Raw genomic sequence first — 14,661 nt, forward strand, 5'->3', positions numbered from 1 at the left:
CCAATCACATGGAAATCAGCAACCTCGGCAAACCATGGCATATCAGTCATCGACACCGAAAGGAGGTGTTCGTCGGGAAATGAATCATTGATCTCTAGGCCGTCACGAGGCCTCCCCTCCTCCTCCAAGCGGGATAAGTGGTCCGCCACTTGGTTCTCACTACCCTTCCGGTCCACAATCTCTAAATCAAATTCTGGAAGTAACAAAACCCATCGCATCAGTCTACCTGTGGAATCCTTCTTCGTCATCAAGTACCGGAGTGCGGTATGGTCGGTATGAATAATAACCTTAGCAGCCATAAGATACGGCCGGAATTTTTCCATTGCAAACACAATAGCCAAAAGTTCTTTCTCGGTCACCGTGTAGTTCACTCGAGCATCATTCATTGTCTTGCTCGCATAGTACACCGGACGAAACATTTTGTTCACTCTTTGACCCAAAACCGCCCCAACCGCAACATCGCTTGCATCACACATGAGCTCAAAGGGTAAGCTCCAATTAGGTGCGGTAATGATAGGAGTGGTGGTCAACTTATGCTTGAGAAGTTCAAAGGCTTGCATACAATTTTCATCAAACACGAACTTAGCATCTTTTTCCAACAACTTGCACAAGGGATTCACTACCTTCGAAAAGTCTTTGATAAATCTCCGATAGAACCCCGCATGCCCAAGAAAACTTTGGACTCCCTTGACAGATGTAGGTGGAGGGAGCCTTGAAATCACATCAATTTTTGCTTTGTCTACCTCAATACCATGCTTTGAAATTTTATGCCCAAGAACTATGCCCTCTTCCACCATAAAGTGTCATTTCTCCCAATTGAGAACAAGATTTGTTTCTTCACAACGGGCCAAAACCCAATCAAGATTTTTCAAGCACTCATCAAATGAATCCCCCACAACACTAAAGTCATCCATGAATACCTCCAAAATATCTTCCACCATATCGGTGAAAATGGCCATCATACACCCAAAAGGCATCCTATAAAAAGTAAAGGTGTCATATGGACAAGTGAATGTGGTCTTCTCCTGATCTTCCGGAGCAATCAAGATTTAGTTGTACCCAGAATACCCATCAAAGAAACAGTAGAAGGCATGCCCAGCAAGTCGATCTAACATCTGATCAAGAAAAGGCAAAGGAAAGTGATCCTTGCGGGTCACTTTATTCAACTTGCAGTAGTCCATGCATACCCTCCAACCGGTGACGGTTCTTGTAGGAATCAACTCATTTTGTGAATTTGCAACCACGGTCAGGCCACCCTTCTTCGGTAGACATTGCACCGGTGAAGTCCAAGAGCTATCAGAGATGGGGTACACAACCCCGGCATCCAACCTGTTACAACCCATATCCACATGTGTTAGTTCATGCCATATATTAGTTAACATAAATCCAAGAAGGAATTATCTTTGAGATGATAAGAAGTCAATCCTATTGGTCTTAAGTGATACAAGAGTGTATAAGGGTGATTAACCAGTATTAGAAGTTAAACGAATCAAGGATGTTGTAACTCGAATTTTCAGGTAATCTAGCGGTGCTTAATACACTCAAGAGGTCATTTATGAAGGTATTTTAATCATATAATATTCGTATCATAAGTCTTGAAGTCAAACGAGTTATGAAACAAAAGTCGACAAAAGTTGTCGCAACTTAGGTTCATAATTTTACTTAAACATTAGGTCAAATATTTCTAATCTTTTATCATAATTTACAAGGAATTACGGGGTGATCTACCAACCAAATTAAAGATCTATGAGTCTAGTTTCCAACGCATTAAACCGTTCATCGATACGATTTCGGAGTAGAGAGATATTCGCGTTTTCGCGAGACTGCGCCAAGCACCTCTCTATGGGGCGCACTAAGTCGGTTTAAGATATTTGGACCTATATAGGATGACTCCAACCCGTTTTAAGTCATTTCTTTTCACTATTTTCAGACCTTAGAACCCTAGGAACATCCTCTCAAGGTTCTCTCAAGATTCAAGACCCAAAAAAGGGCAAACAACACAAATCAAGTGTCGGGAATTCCGTGGCGCTAGTAAGTCTCTTGTTCTTCTTGTTGTTGCTCATTTTTGTGTCGTTCCAGCTCGTGTGGGAGGTGGTTTTAAAGGGTTTATGTTCTGTAAATACTCCCTCATTTTCTTAATATCAATCCTAGGTGATTTCAAGCCTTCTAAAGTGATTCTAGTGCCGAAAAACATTAATTGATCGCTAGTTTCGCTTTTTTGTTGTTGTGGCAGCATTGGAGGGATATTTCATGAAAATTTAAGGTCAAATTGGAGTTGTTCTTTCTGTATAAAGGTAAGGAACCTCTTACTCTATATGTATTTAAGATTATCCAAGTTGCGGCTAAGCCATTGAAGCTAGAACTTGTGAGATATATATCGAAAGGCTTGGTAGTAATGTTATTGTTTTTGTGGACTGTTTTGCGTTGTTGTTGGGCTGCATATTTTACTACTATCTTATGGAGTTTTGGAGGAGGAAGGGTGTGGAGAAACACCATATATATATAGGGTTATGGGCTGATAGTTATTCGTAACATTTCCAGGTTGTTTGACACGACTACGGTGGTCGTCGTATGTATGGAGTGATTAGGCTATGTGTGGACTATTTTGGGAGGCTCAATATGTTTATTATTGATGTTGTTTGGGCTGTTTGGTGACTGTTTTGAATGGTGTGAGGTCATATATATAGGGGAGGTGCTGTCCGTTTCATCGTAAAATAGGTTGTGGTCGATACATAATAGTTATGACGCTTAAATGATAACGATAGTATCGTTTCTCTTATTGTAGACTAAGGAGTTGTGACAATTGCATAGCTTGAGATTGGGGAAGTATATACAAGGTATGTGAGGCTATCCCTTTCCTTCTTTTGCACGACTCCGATTGCACATAATGTAATGAACGATCTTCAAAGATACTCTACTCTTAGAAGCTAGCAGTACTTACATTGTTTTCCCTCTTATGGAACGATTGATGTTAATGTTGCTTCTCTTATTCTTATGTTATCAATGTTATTGGTACTTCCTAAGTCTTATAAGGTTCATAGTGAAGAGTTAGTCCTAATAACGTGTATAGAGGATACCGACCTTACGTCACTCCGAAAGGTTTAGAATGTGATTCCATGAGTCGAGCATGAATTATATATATGTATCTATTTTACTCTACCGAGCCACGCTATAGTTGGCCGGGTACGGCACCTATTGTGCAACCACTGATCAGTTGGGTTTTACCGAGCTCCACGTGGCCGGGTACGATCTACCGAGCCTATTATGGCCGGGTACGATATAATGATGATGATGCCCACAGAGGCGAATGCTTTAAAGGTTTATGTATTTATACATATGTATCATGCATTTCATGTAAGTAGCCCTCAGAGGTACTAAGATGTTACAGGTGGTATATTCTTTATCCTTGCTTACATTACTGATCGTATTTATGGTTCCTTGCCTTACATACTCAGTACTTTATTCGTACTGACGTCCTTTTATTTGTGGACGCTGCATGTCGTGCTGCAGGTCCTGATAGACAGGCAGGTGCAGCTCCCCTACCACAGTAGACTGTCCAGTTCAGCGGTGATTGGCGAGATCCCTTCTCCGGACTTGCCTTGGTCTTGGTATGCAATTTTTGTTATAGACATTATGGGTATGTCGGGACCCTGTTCCGGCTATGTTGCAACACTTATGTTCTTTTAGAGGCTCATAGACAGGTGTCGGCTCATGTATAGTTTGGTATGCCTTGTCGGCTAGTTTTTGTTGTATAGTCTTTCATAGTAGCGTGGTAGCTCATACCTTATACGTAGTTTCTTGATTGTCTGGTCATCCCCTGCTATGTATTTTCATGCCGTCATATTTTATTGCTGGTTGTCCATGATCTAGGTCTACCATTTATATTGATCTCGTCAGCCTTAAAAGATAATAATGAAGGTTAGATGAAATGTACGTTGGTGCTCGGCAAGTGTGGTCGGGTGCTAGTCATGGCCCTTCAGTTTGGGTCGTGACAAATTTGGTATCAGAGCAAGTCTGTCCTAGGGGTTGTCTATGAGCCGTGTCTAGTAGAGTCTTGATTATGGATGTGTAGCGCGCCACATTTATAATCAGGAGGCTACATGACATCTAGGGTTGTTACCTTCTTCCTGAATCTAGATCGTGCGTAGAGTTGAGTCGTAAGTGTTCGTCTCTAATATTCACCTTGTTTTTTTCAGTGATGCCTTCGACTAGGAAGCAAACGATTAGTAGACGGCTTGATACAGCAGCGGGAGAGGGTACCAGTCAGGTTCCCCAAGTCAGAGCAGGACAAAGTGAGGCTCAAAGTGAGATGCCCTCTCATACCTCATCTACTCCATCTCCTCCAGAGGATATTAGAAGGCACCCAGCGCCTCCAGTTCCTCCGTCTGGCACTCCAGACCAGGATATGCAGAGTGCTTTGCAGTTATTGACTAGCTTGGTAGCTGCTCAGGCTCAGAGGCAGAATACAGGTGCTTCTGAGAAACCAGTTAGTACAAGAGTTCGTGATTTTATTAATTTAGACCCTCCAGTGTTTACCGGATCAGACCCCAAGGAGGACCCACAGACTTTTATTGACCAGGTTCATCGTACACTTCGGGTTATGCATGTTAGTGATACAGAGGCAGTAGATTTGGCTTCTTATCGGCTACGGGATTTAGCGGTTCTCTGGTATGATAGTTGGGAGAGATCCAGGGGTCCGAACCCTCCTCCAGCTGTGTGGAAGGAATTTTCTGAGGCCTTTCTTCGTCACTACTTGCCAGTTGAGATACGACGAGCTAGAGCTGATAAGTTCTTGAACCTTAGACAAGGTAATATGAGTGTGCGAGAGTACAGTATGCAGTTTGATTCTTTGGCAAGGTATGCTCCCCATATGGTGGCCGAGATGAGTGATAGGGTGCATATGTTCGTGAATGGGTTGGGACCACATCTAATAAATGAGTGTACAACAGCCTCCTTGGTGGAGGGCATGGATATTTCCCGTATTCAAGCTTATGCCCAGACCCTAGAGGATCGTAAGCGCCAGCAGAGGGCAGTTAGGGAGCAGGATAGGGGCCAGCATAAGAGGGCGAGATTTGCAGGGTATTCTGATGACTTCAGAGGCCGCATCAGGCCACAGTTTTCGAGGAGTTCGGCGCCACCTGTAGCTAGTGCTCCTCCACAGTTTCAGAGGCCTCGATATGATCGATCCTATTCTGGTCCAGGTCAGAGTTCACGGGCATATGGCTCGCAACATCACAGGGATACTAGTCAGATGAGACCCCCAACACCACATTGTGATCAGTGCGGCAAGGCCCACTTTGGACTGTGTCGTCGAGGTTCTGATGCATGCTATTCGTGCGGGCAGCCTGGCCATATGATGCGGGATTGTCCTAATAGAGGAGGTGATGGTATGGCTCAGCCGACTGGATCTGTGTCTGGTTCTTCCTCATCAGTTCGACCTCTAGCACGGGGTTTTCAGCAGTCGACAGGTCGTGGTAGGGGTAGGGGTGCAGTGCCGAGTTCGAGTGGTGCTCAAAATCGAACCTATGCTCTAGTAGGTCGACAGGATCTCGAGTCGTCTCTAGATGTTGTTACAGGTATTATATCTGTGTTTTCTTATGATGTATATGCGCTGATTGATCCGGGATCTACATTATCATATGTTACACCCTTTGTGGCTAATAAGTTTGGCATTGAACCTGAATTGATAAGTAAACCCCTCGCGGTATCTACTCCGATAGGAGATTCTGTGATTGCTAGAAGGGTATATAGAGGTTGCACTGTGATGATTTGTAGTCGTCAAACCTCGGCAAATTTATTTGAGTTAGAAATGGTTAATTTTGATGTGATAATGGGAATGGACTGGTTGGCCTCATGCTATGCAAATGTTGACTGTCGTACGAAGATGGTTAGGTTCCAATTTCCGGGTGAACCCGTCATTGAATGGAAAGGGAACATTGCTACACCGAAAGGTAGGTTTATTTCCTATCTTAAGGCAAGGAAAATGATCTCAAAAGGTTACATTTATCATCTCGTTCGCGTTAGGGATGCGGAGGCGAAACTGCCTACTTTACAATCAATCCCTGTGGTCAACGAATTCCCAGATGTTTTCCCAGATGAACTCTCAGGCCTTCCTCCTGAAAGGGAGATTGAGTTTAGCATTGATGTGTTGCCTGACACTCAACCGATCTCTATTCCTCCATACAGAATGGCCCCGGCAGAGTTGCAAGAGTTGAAGGTGCAGTTGAAGGACTTGCTAGATAAGGGCTTTATTAGGCCTAGCACTTCACCTTGGGGTGCACCAGTCCTATTCGTGCGGAAGAAAGACGGGTCGTTACGGATGTGTATCGACTATCGACAGTTGAATAAGTCTACTATAAAGAACAAGTATCCACTTCCAAGAATTGATGACCTGTTTGACCAACTCCAGGGTGCCAAGTATTTCTCCAAGATTGATTTACGTTCAGGGTATCATCAGGTAAGGGTTAGGGAGAAAGATATTCCAAAGACGGCCTTCCGGACAAGATATGGGCACTTTGAGTTCTTGGTGATGTCGTTCGGGCTAACAAATGCCCCAGCAGCTTTTATGGATCTCATGAATACTATATTCAGGCCCTATCTTGATGTGTTCGTGATTGCATTCATTGATGACATTCTAGTGTATTCTCGGAGGCGGAACACGCGGGCCACTTGCGGATAGTATTACAGACGCTTCAGGATCGTAAGTTATATGCTAAGCTCTCTAAATGTGAATTCTGGCTGAACTCAGTAGCATTCCTTGGCCATGTGATATCTGATGAGGGTATTAGTGTCGACACTCAGAAGATCGATGCAGTAAAGAATTGGCCGAGACCTACAACACCATCAGAAGTCCGCAGCTTCCTAGGGCTAGCAGGATATTATAGGCGGTTTGTAGAAGGATTTTCCTCTATATCATCACCATTGACTAAGTTAACACAAAAAGCTACCAAATTCCAGTGGTCTGACACTTGTGAACGTAGTTTTCAGGAGCTGAAGAATCGATTGACATCTGCACCAGTGCTCACTCTTCCTGAAGGAACAGAAGGTTATGTGGTATATTGTGATGCCTCAGGTATAGGTTTGGGGTGCGTATTGATGCAGCGTGGGAATGTGATTGCTTATGCATCAAGACAATTGAAGAAGCATGAAAAGAATTATCCAACCCATGATTTGGAATTGGCTGCAGTAATATATGCTTTGAAGATATGGCGGCACTACTTATACGGCGTCCATGTTGACATCTACACAGATCACAAGAGTTTACAATACATCTTCAAGAAGAAAGAGTTGAATTTGAGGCAGCGTAGGTGGCTTGAATTATTGAAAGACTACGACGTCGAGATATTGTATCATCCCGGTAAAGCCAATGTTGTGGCAGATGCTCTCAGCCGTAAATCAATGGGAAGCTTAGTACATATTGAGGCAGGTAGATGGGGGTTGATTAAAGAGCTTCATCAGCTAGCCAATATGAGAATCAGATTGTTAGACTCTAATGACGGAGGTGTTACTGTACAGAATACATCAGAATCATCTTTGGTAACCGAGGTAAAAGCACGACAATATGAAGATCCTATCTTAGTACGATTAAGAGAAAGCATTCAACAGTGTAAAAGTATGGCTTTTGGGATCGGAAAAGATGGGGCACTGAGATACCAGAGCTGATTGTGTGTGCCTAATGTGGCAGGGTTGCGAGAGAAGATTATGAATGAGATTCATCAATCCCGATATTCCATCCATCCCGGCTCGACAAAGATGTATCATGATGTCAAGGAGCAATATTGGTGGGATAATATGAAGAAGTCTATTGCAGAATTTGTAGCCCAGTGTCCCAATTGTCAACAAGTAAAGATAGAACATCAGAAACCCGGTGGATTGCTTCAAAATATAGAGATTCCGACTTGGAAGTGGGAGGTGATTAATATGGACTTCATTATTGGATTACCTCGCTCTTATCATAAGTTTGACTCCATCTGGGTGATAATTGATCGACTTACAAAATGTGCCCATTTTCTGCTAGTGAAGACAACTTACACGGCTGAAGATTATGCAAAGTTGTATATTAGGGAGATTGTTAGGCTTCATGGTGTGCCCATATCTATTATATCAGACCGAGGAGCTCAATTTACGGCTAACTTTTGGAGGTCTTTCCAGAAGGGTTTAGGCACACAAGTAAATCTCAGCACTGCATTTCATCCGCAGACTGACGGACAGGCTGAACGTACCATTCAGACACTGGAGGATATGCTACGAGCATGTGTTCTAGATTTTAAGGGGAATTGGGATGATCATCTTCCACTCATAGAATTCGCCTATAACAATAGCTACCATTCCAGTATTAAAATGGCCCCATACGAGGCACTATACGGGAGGAGATGTAGATCACCAGTTGGATGGTTCGAAGTCGGTGAAACAAAATTATATGGGCCAGATTTGATTCACCAAGCTATTGAGAAGGTGAAAGTGATACAGGAGACGATTGAGGATGGCACAAAGCAGGCAAAAATCTTATTCTGATGTCCGACGTCGTGATCTAGAGTTTGAGGTTGGTGATTGGGTTTTCCTGAGGATCTCACCAATGAAGGGTATTATGCGTTTTGGGAAGAAAGGTAAGCTGAGTCCAAGGTATATCGGGCCGTATAAAATTCTTCGACGGATTGGACAGGTTGCTTGTGAGTTAGAATTGCCATCCGAATTGGAATTTGTCCACCCGGTATTCCATGTATCTATGTTGAGAAAATGTATTGGAGACCCTTCTCGAGTCATCCCTATCAAAGATGTACAAGTTACAGAGGACCTATCATATGAAGAAGTGCCAGTGGCGATATTAGATCGGCAAGTCCGCAAGCTGAGAACAAAAGATGTAGCTTCCGTCAAAGTATTATGGAGGAACAAAAATATGGAAGAAATGACATGGGAAGCAGAAAAGGAGATGAAGTCAAAATACCCTTACTTATTCCAGAATGAAGATAACAAGGATGCTGGTGGAAGACAGGATACATTGGAAGAAGAAACGGCTCTATGAGGTAAGCAATAATTTGAGAATACTCCTCCTTAATACAAAATGGTGATATGTAGATAATGTAAATACGCATAATGCTTTGTGTAGCCTTGTGAAGCCATATGTTGGGCTTAATTACATGCAAGTTTTGCTAGTGATCATTTTATAGGGGAAAATTGATCAGAAATTTCCATTGGAATCCACGGTGATTTAAACTCCCCATAAACCCTTACATTCGAGGACGAATGTTCCTAAGGGGGGGAGGGTGTTACAACTCATATCCACATGTGTTAGTTCATGCCATATATTAGTTAACATAAATCCAAGAAGGAATTATCTTTGAGATGATAAGAAGTCAATCCTATTGGTCTTAAGTGATACAAGAGTGTATAAGGGTGATTAACCAGTATTAGAAGTTAAACGAATCAAGGATGTTGTAACTCGAATTTTCAGGTAATCTAGCGGTGCTTAATACACTCAAGAGGTCATTTATGAAGGTATTTTAATCATATAATATTCGTATCATAAGTCTTGAAGTCAAACGAGTTATGAAACAAAAGTCGACAAAAGTTGTCGCAACTTAGGTTCATAATTTTACTTAAACATTAGGTCAAATGTTTCTAATCTTTTATCATAATTTACAAGGAATTACGGGGTGATCTACCAACCAAATTAAAGATCTATGAGTCTAGTTTCCAACGCATTAAACCGTTCATCGATACGATTTCGGAGTAGAGAGATATTCGCGTTTTCGCGAGACTGCGCCAAGCACCTCTCTATGGGGCGCACTAAGTCGGTTTAAGATATTTGGACCTATATAGGATGACTCCAACCCGTTTTAAGTCATTTCTTTTCACTATTTTCAGACCTTAGAACCCTAGGAACATCCTCTCAAGGTTCTCTCAAGATTCAAGACCCAAACAAAGGGCAAACAACACAAATCAAGTGTCGGGAATTCCGTGGCGCTAGTAAGTCTCTTGTTCTTCTTGTTGTTGCTCATTTTTGTGTCGTTCCAGCTCGTGTGGGAGGTGGTTTTAAAGGGTTTATGTTCTGTAAATACTCCCTCATTTTCTTAATATCAATCCTAGGTGATTTCAAGCCTTCTAAAGTGATTCTAGTGCCGAAAAACATTAATTGATCGCTAGTTTCGCTTTTTTGTTGTTGTGGCAGCATTGGAGGGATATTTCATGAAAATTTAAGGTCAAATTGGAGTTGTTCTTTCTGTATAAAGGTAAGGAACCTCTTACTCTATATGTATTTAAGATTATCCAAGTTGCGGCTAAGCCATTGAAGCTAGAACTTGTGAGATATATATCGAAAGGCTTGGTAGTAATGTTATTGTTTTTGTGGACTGTTTTGCGTTGTTGTTGGGCTGCATATTTTACTACTATCTTATGGAGTTTTGGAGGAGGAAGGGTGTGGAGAAACACCATATATATATATAGGGTTATGGGCTGATAGTTATTCGTAACATTTCCAGGTTGTTTGACACGACTACGGTGGTCGTCGTATGTATGGAGTGATTAGGCTATGTGTGGACTATTTTGGGAGGCTCAATATGTTTATTATTGATGTTGTTTGGGCTGTTTGGTGACTGTTTTGAATGGTGTGAGGTCATATATATAGGGGAGGTGCTGTCCGTTTCATCGTAAAATAGGTTGTGGTCGATACATAATAATTATGACGCTTAAATGATAACGATAGTATCGTTTCTCTTATTGTAGACTAAGGAGTTTTGACAATTGCATAGCTTGAGATTGGGGAAGTATATACAAGGTATGTGAGGCTATCCCTTTCCTTCTTTTGCACGACTCCGATTGCACATAATGTAATGAACGATCTTCAAAGATACTCTACTCTTAGAAGCTAGCAGTACTTACATTGTTTTCCCTCTTATGGAACGATTGATGTTAATGTTGCTTCTCTTATTCTTATGTTATCAATGTTATTGGTACTTCCTAAGTCTTATAAGGTTCATAGTGAAGAGTTAGTCCTAATAACGTGTATAGAGGATACCGACCTTACGTCACTCCGAAAGGTTTAGAATGTGATTCCATGAGTCGAGCATGAATTATATATATGTATCTATTTTACTCTACCGAGCCACGCTATAGTTGGCCGGGTACGGCACCTATTGTGCAACCACTGATCAGTTGGGTTTTACCGAGCTCCACGTTTCCGGGTACGATTCTACCGAGCCTATTATGGCCGGGTACGATATAATGATGATGATGCCCACAGAGGCGAATGCTTTAAAGGTTTATGTATTTATACATATGTATCATGCATTTCATGTAAGTAGCCCTCAGAGGTACTAAGATGTTACAGGTGGTATATTCTTTATCCTTGCTTACATTACTGATCGTATTTATGGTTCCTTGCCTTACATACTCAGTACTTTATTCGTACTGACGTCCTTTTATTTGTGGACGCTGCATGTCGTGCTGCAGGTCCTGATAGACAGGCAGGTGCAGCTCCCCTACCACAGTAGACTGTCCAGTTCAGCGGTGATTGGCGAGATCCCTTCTCCGGACTTGCCTTGGTCTTGGTATGCAATTTTTGTTATAGACATTATGGGTATGTCGGGACCCTGTTCCGGCTATGTTGCAACACTTATGTTCTTTTAGAGGCTCATAGACAGGTGTCGGCTCATGTATAGTTTGGTATGCCTTGTCGGCTAGTTTTTGTTGTATAGTCTTTCATAGTAGCGTGGTAGCTCATACCTTATACGTAGTTTCTTGATTGTCTGGTCATCCCCTGCTATGTATTTTCATGCCGTCATATTTTATTGCTGGTTGTTCATGATCTAGGTCTACCATTTATATTGATCTCGTCAGCCTTAAAAGATAATAATGAAGGTTAGATGAAATGTACGTTGGTGCTCGGCAAGTGTGGTCGGGTGCTAGTCATGGCCCTTCAGTTTGGGCCGTGACACAACCACTTGATCATCTCCTTTTTCACAACTTCTTGCATTGCCTCGTTCAACCTCCTTTGATGCTCCAAGGAGGGCTTTGCATCATCTTCTAGAATAATCTTGTGCATATAGAATGCGGGGCTTATCCCCCAAATATCATCTAAAGTCCATCCAATTGCCTTTTTCCGCTTTTGAAGTACCGCAAATGTGGCATCAACCTGCATGTTAGTAAGACAAGAGGAAAGAATAACTGGCAAAGTAGAATTTGAGCCTAAGAACTCATACCTGAGGTGTCGGCAGTGGTTTCAACTCCAACACCGGAGGCTCCTCAATTGAAGGTTTTGTTGGTGGAGTCTTTCTATTCTCGAGGTCCAAAGATAATTTCCTAGGCTCATAAGAGTAAGATCACATTCCATGTAAAGCATTCACTCGCTCCACTCGGCTTGCATCCTCAACATCAAGATTCAATAAGACGGCCTCAAATGGGTCCTCCACATTGATCATTGCACTGGTGTCATCAATTATCACTTCTGTAACAAGGTCCACAAAAGAGCACACCTCGATAGTGTTGGGCTGCTTCATTGATTTGCACACATGAAAGACCACTTTCTCGTCACCCACCCGGAAGGTGAGTTCCCCTGCTTCCACATTAACTAAGGCATTCCCCGTAGCAAGGAAAGGTCTCCCTAAAATGATAGGAACTTCATAATCTACCTCACAATCCAAGATCACAAAGTCAGCCGGCAAGATAAATTTGTCCACCCGGAAAAGCACATCATCAATAATACCCAATGGTTTCTTCATCGTTCTATCTGCCATTTGTAATCTCATGGAAGTCGGCCTCGGTTGCCCAATACCCAAAGTCTTGAAAATGGAATAGGGCATCAAATTGATACTAGCCCCCAAATCACATAGAGCTTTAGCAAAATTCACACTCCCAATGGTGCAAGGAATGGTGAAAGCACCGGGATCTTCAAGCTTCGGGGCCATTGAATGCACTATTGCACTAACTTGGTGAGTCATCTTTATAGTTTCATAATCCATAGACCACTTCTTTATTACCAAGTCCTTCATGAATCTAGCATAGCCCGGTATTTGTTCAAGAGCCTCCACCAAAGGCACATTGATGGATAAGCTCTTCATCATGTCAATGAACTTTTTAAACTGATTTTCATTTTTCTGCTTCATGAGCCTTTGAGGATAAGGCGGAGGTGGCCTTGGCAAAGGAGCCTTGGCTTTAGGCACAACCGGTCCGGCATGTCTATTATGTGTTCCCTAGACGGGTTCACATCATTATGAGTTTCCACCTCGACATCTTGAATATCAATCCTCACTTATTCATTCACATTTTCATCAATCACATTTTCAACCACCAAAGGAACTTCATCTTCTTGCAACTCAACATCATCATCCACAATCTGCTTTTATTTGGAGGCATGCATATCACCGCCTCTCCCATTTCTTGTTGTTACCACCATAACATGATTGTTCCCACCCTTCGAGTTCACTACCGCATCACTTGGTAGCGCACCCTTAGGGCTAGTATTTAAAGACTGTGAGATTTGGCCTAACTGCACCTCCAAGTTCCTAATAGAGGTATTGTGGGAATCCAACTAAGCATCCGAGTCCGCATTCTTCTTCATCATCTGTTCGAACATCATTTCAATTCTACCCATATCATTGCTAGAAGAACTAGGACCTTGAGATGGAAATGGGGGTGGATTGTTCGGTTGTTGGTACATAGGGGGCCTTTAAAAGCCTTGCCCCCGGTTTCCTTGGTTTCCATTGTTTCATCCACCTTGATTGTTATTACCACCCCAATTGTTGTTATTACCATTCCAATTTCCTTGGTTGCTTTGATTGTTGTTCTGATTTCCCCAGTTGTTGTTTTGGTTGTTGTTCCCCCAATTACCATTGCCTTGTTGTTGATTGCCCCTATTGCCTTGGGGTCTCCATTGTTGTTGGTTGGAAGAATTGCCTCTTTGGCCTTGATAATTATTCACGTATTGCACCTCTTCACTTTGTTCATCATAACCATCATTTTGAAATCCACCACAATCATTATCAAATTGCTCTGAATTCCCTCGGTTTTGTTGCCCTCTTTGTCTTCTTTTGTCGACAAGCATGTTAAGACCCTCCATGGCATTCACTTGGCACGGATTTTGAACTTGTCGACAAGCATCTTCAATGTTAAGACCCTCCATGTCGACAAGCATCTTCAATGTTGAAATGTAGATAAAATTGCCCAAAATAGCTAAAATATTCAAACCCACGAGCACAGCTCTTAGCTAAAACTAGATAACCTAAAAATGGGAAAAGAAGCTATTTATACTAAGCTGAAAAATTTGGACAAAAATACCCCAGCGGGGCTAGTGCGGACCGCACAAAATCACGTGCGGACGCACTAAGGCTGTTGACATAAAAATCCATCTCTCCGAATTCAGGCAATCGGACCGCACAGAATGGAGTGCAACCGCGGAGGCTTCTAGTGCGGTCCGTATGAAATGGAGCGCGGACCGCATTGGCTTGAAACTCGGAACTGGCAACTCCCTGATCCTTCTTACTGCGGACCACACTAAATCGAGTGCGGCCGCATTGATCCCAGTGCGGACCGCACAAAACCCACTGTGGCCACGTTGCTCTTTTTGCTTGAATATCATACTCTCTCAACCTCACTTGTGCGGACCGCACAGAATGGTGTGCGGCCGCACTGGCCTTGTTTTGTCTGAGTTTTGTCTTGTCTTGACAC

The sequence above is a fragment of the Nicotiana tabacum genome, chromosome 16 (assembly GCF_000715075.1).
Source record: "Nicotiana tabacum cultivar K326 chromosome 16, ASM71507v2, whole genome shotgun sequence".
In the NCBI taxonomy this organism is placed as follows: Eukaryota; Viridiplantae; Streptophyta; class Magnoliopsida; order Solanales; family Solanaceae; genus Nicotiana; species Nicotiana tabacum.